Here is a 5,192-nt window from a genome sequence, read left to right as displayed (position 1 = left end):
AAGGAAGTACCTAAAACTCTTGTAAAAAAAATAAACAGAAAGAAATCCACTAACCTTGACTTTCTAATCTAACAAAAAGTAGGAGAAATCTTGATAACAAGGAAATGTCAGTTCACTACAACTGTGTGTTTGAGTCGTTTACAGAATGTACGGATACAATCGAAGGCTCAGAGTGTTCACGATGAAACCACAGATTTCTAACAGTTTTGTGGACAGACGACACACACTGTTGCTGGAATGCCAGGACCTTTACACCACCATGTAGCAGCACAAAGATGCATGCTCAGTTAAATGCACAACAAGAAGGTGCACAAAAGGTTATGTGCACCAGTTTCACGTCCACGTCGGGATGCATTACAATAAACATACAATAACATACAATAAACATGCACAGTCTTCTAACCTGCTGTGAGAATGTGCTTCTCTCTACGCTAACTTAGTCCACAGCATCAAACTACAAAGTAATGAAAATCACCGTAACTTCTGGTGTATAAGCTGCTACTTTTTTCACACACGTTGGACACCGTGACTTATGCAGTGCCACAGCTAATTTATTTATTTATTTATTTATTTATTTTACGGGCTAACGAGCTTCCTGCCGCCAAAAACATTTACCGGTAGCTTTGTCACACCTGGGACTTGCATAGTTCAGTTTATGTATTTATCTCTAAAGCTCCAAGTCACAACAGAAGGCGTCTCAGGGCATTGAACAGAAACATTCATATATAAAATAATAATTGAACATTATTTATCTGAGGAGCAGCTTTGAGTTTAACTCCATCACTGAACTCTCATCTTGAGCAAGCATGAAGGCGACAGTGGAAAGAAACAACTCCCTCATGAGGAAGAAACCTTTAACAGAACCAGGATCAGGACAAGTGGACCATCTGCTTCGACCAGCTGAGTTTGGTAGGAACAGATACACATTGGCAGGTCAAGAATCACATGTTAATATAGAAATAGTATCAAATAGCTGCCCGATAGACGGATTATCAGTCAACGTCACTTCCTTGTCACTTCCTGGTATACTGCGCATGTCAGTTGCAGTAAGAAACAGCGATCATGTCTTGTGCTGTAGGTTGCACCAACCGTTTTGATAAAAACAATAAAACGCGTGAGTTTGACAGAATTCCATCAACTCGCAGCCCTTTCAAGGCTGACAGGAGACGTCTTTGGTTGCAAGCCATCAGAAGAAGCGATTGGAACGAGCAGATGATTAGATCATAGATTTCTCTGTAAAACGAGTCTAAGTAATCTGTCATGGTTGTAACTTTCATTTTAATCGACAGCTCCTGGTAATAAATAAATATAAAACCTCAAATAAGCAACAAATAAACCTAGTCTTGTGTGGGGGTTTTCTTACAGTTTCGTGTTTTGTTTTGGTTTTTTAATCGCAGAGCGAAAAATTGATTTTTTTATACAACTTGTCATGTTCACTTTAGCCTGACAAATATCAGTCAGCCACCGAGACATTGAATGTATTTATAGTTTTTAATATCAAGAAATCTGTCAGAAGAGCTGCGAAGATGGACGCCTCTGTGCGCCCTCTCGATAAGTACTTGTCCTCAGGATGGGAGACTGCAACGAAGCCAAGATTCAACTTGTCTGCTGGATTCCTTAGATAGAGAACTTTACTAATTGGCTTTTATGTGAATGTTCCTGTAAAGTGTCCTGAGTCAACTTTGTTGTGATTTGGCGCTTTATAAATAAATTGAACTGAATTGATAAAGGGGAACAGAGTTTTGCACAAGACACCAGCTCTTTCTGCACTACGGCTGCGCGCACATCCGCCGTGTTGATAAATAATCCGTCTATACTCATCTCTCCTGGGGGTGGGTCTTCGTGACACAGAGTGAACAGCACACGTTCATGTCAAGTACTTATCTCACTCATGGTCATAGTCTTCGAGGCTCAATGTGATTTCTGTTTAAATAAAGGTTGAATGAAAAAAAATAATAATTGTATCTCGGTGCAGTGATAAAGTTTATTCTGATTCACCTGTGATTATTCCTCAGGTTGATCAGGTGCAGACAAGGACATGTTCGTAAAGAGCTGTGTAAAATTGTGCATAATTGGTGATAATGGAAGCTGTGGTGCTGCAGAAGGACCTCACCAATAGAAGAATTGGGAGGCAGCGTGTTCTTGAGGACTGATGGGGTATTTCTGTGTTCCCTGAGCCGTTCTATGGCAGCTGTATGAGACGGCCTCATCCATATGACGTCCACATATGTGTGATTTCCCCACACACTTTGATGTGCAACTCATTTCTTCACATCAACTATTCAAAGAATAAGCTTCAGCAACTCCTCACTCTCTGTTTGCAGGGATTGTTATTAAACATGAGTCAAGTTGAAAATGCCTCACACTCTGGAGTGTGCCGCTGGCACATCTTTACCACACAATTAATCCAACATCACACACACACACACACCTCTTTGTGCATGTGTGTCAAACAAGTTTTTACACCCCACTAATTTATTTACTCCAGACGGCTGCACGTCTAATGTTCTCCGTACTTCCTTGGTTTTAGTGGAATTTACAGTTTATTGTGTTTGATGGAGATGGGGGAGCGGTGGTGCAGAGGTTAGAGAAGGCAAGCCTGATCAGAAGGTCGCCGGGTCGACTCTAGACAGACAACATCAAAATGGGTGTAAGAAGGTGAAGCACCCGCCCCCACCCTCATTCGTCCCACTCTGGGCCCTTGAGCAAGGCCCTTAACCCCCACCATCTGCTCCCCCGGGTGTCCTAGAGAGCAGCTCTGTGCTCCACACAGAGGCTGTGGTAGCTCGGTGTCTGTGGTCGTGTCAGGAAGGACCTCTGGTGCAAGAACAATCACCACGTCTTCATGTGAGTGAGTTCTCTGTGGCGACCCCTGAAGAAGGAGCAGCTGAAAGAAGAATAAAAAGTAAATTGGTGTTTGAGGGAGAACCAACATGAAACGTGGATGTTTCAGTTCTAGAAGTCAAATGATGGAATGGTGTTTAGGAAAGAGGTTTTATGTTTCAAATGAAGATTTAAAGTCTAAATGTCTTCAGACCTTATGAATAACTGATGTGTAAAACTGTATGTTCCCTCGTTATGAGTTCAGATGAACATTAGCTCATTATCTGTGGAGCTGATGAGACGTGGACGCTGCATGTTGGGTATAAATAACTTTGACTTCAGCTTGTTTTCTAATGTGACATCAAAGTAAAGTCATACCTTTTTTTATTGTTGTTTGTTTTGTGTTCAGTCATGCGTTTGTGTAAAAATGTGCATTTATTAATGAGTCATTTAAAATGTGTTCTAGATGTCCTGGTTTGGATCCAAGCCGTCACCAAAGGGCATCATCCGGCCTTCCATCTCAGGCGCTCCTACTCCCTGGAGCTGATGAGCAGCAGGGCGAGCTGCGGAGGCTGGGGGGACCACCTGACGGAGGGGAGGGGACCCGAGTCCAGAGCAGGACTCAGAACTTTACCAGCTCGTCTCCCTCTCTGTGCTCGTTTAGTTCCTTGTTGGAAAAAGAACAGGGACGAGGTGAAGGTCCCAACAAGAGAAGTTTGTCCACAGACTGGTTTTATTTCTTTTAAACAGAATGACGGGCTGCTTTTATTCTACACGTCACTCATTGTTTCTGTTTGGTGTTTGCTGAAAACAGCAAGCGTGCACGGTGGTGTGCAACACCATGAAACTGAACAGACCGTCTCATGCGACTGGATGTCCTCGCGGGACAAGTGGACACTCTAAGAGCAGACTTAGTGTCTCAGCTGCTCTCGTTCGAATCAAACGGGACTTTTTTAATTAGCAGAAGAACGTGAAGCTGTTCTGGTTCCAGCATCAGACGTTGAGCAGAACCTGTCAGACGAGCACCAGTTGTTCATTCTGGTACCAAACGGTCCAAGTTGTCTCTTACTGGAAGGACTTCAGCTCAGGTCTTTTAGTTTTCAAGTCTGATTTGCTGAGTCAACAAAGTTTGTGTTTTTGAGCATGTAATAAAAACTAAAGGAATAATTTAGTTTCAGGTCCAAAGATCACGGTTGTCCTTCTTTGTTGTTGGACGGACGGTTCTGGACACATTCTGAACTTCTGGATTTCAACTGTGCAGAAAATGTCTTTGAATATGTTTCATTTAAAAATGAAAGAAGAGTTTTCTCTTAGTTTCTCCTGAAAGTGCAGAAAACGATGACTCGTCAGAAAACCACCTGTCAGATCTCTGATCACCTGTGACTTGATATTCAGGTTCTGGGGCGTGGAGCATCAGGATGCTTCCTGACAGGAGCTGCTTCATGGGGGGGGGGGGGGGGGGGAGCTTTACCTGCCTTTGCTGATGTAAATGAGATTAAAGCCCACGTGTGTATTTATATACATGTACATACTGTAGGCACTCAGATCTTTATACAGCAGTGGGTGTACATAGTTTGCAGTATTTATGGTTCCTGTAGAGTAGAAGCTGGACGTGTCTCTGTCCTTCAGTCCCTCTGCCTTATCACTCCGCTCTGTCCCGAGCGCAGTGGGCTCCTTTGTTTTCTACTTTTGAATACAGGACTGCAGAGACGAACCATGTTCAGATGCAGACGTGCTGCTCCGACATGTTTAACCTCCTGCTGGGTTCACTCCTCAAATTCTCTCTTCCTTTCACACGTTTATTACAAATAAATCCAAGGTTGCAAAATTGCTTCTTGTGTCAACTTTTATTAAAATATCACTTTATTAGTATTGAATTAAGGTATCACTTTTTTTGTGCTCATAAGTTATTTCCGGTGCACGTGTGTGGGCTGACGGTTCAAGAACGTTAAAGATCAGACAAACTGCACGTCGACGAGGCGTTTCCCTCTGCCTCATCAACCTGGCAGTCAGACACACCTGTTCTCTATACACCAACATGTCAGCAGGTTAGTTTCACACAAAGCTGTGGCAGGAGCTGCACGTACATTCTTAAAAACTTTCTGTTTTTATTTATTTGTTTTGAAAACGGGATTGTTTTGTCATTGGAATGAACTCACAGGCAAAGTGTTTCATGCAGGATGTCCATTATGACACAATCCTGACCAACTGGGCTTGGGACCAGTACAACAAAGGTCCTGGGGAGATGGCAGAAAGATTTTCAGAGTGAGAACTTGGAGAGGTGGAGGAATGAATGTCAGCCGTAGTAAGACAGAGTCCATGTGTGTGTGAATGAGAGGGAGGAGGTGGAACAGTGAGGCTACAAGGAG

This window comes from Nematolebias whitei, chromosome 8 (genome assembly GCF_014905685.2).
Source record: "Nematolebias whitei isolate Nwh7 chromosome 8, NemWhi1, whole genome shotgun sequence".
Classification (NCBI taxonomy): domain Eukaryota; kingdom Metazoa; phylum Chordata; class Actinopteri; order Cyprinodontiformes; family Rivulidae; genus Nematolebias; species Nematolebias whitei.
This window is presented reverse-complemented; position numbering follows the sequence as displayed.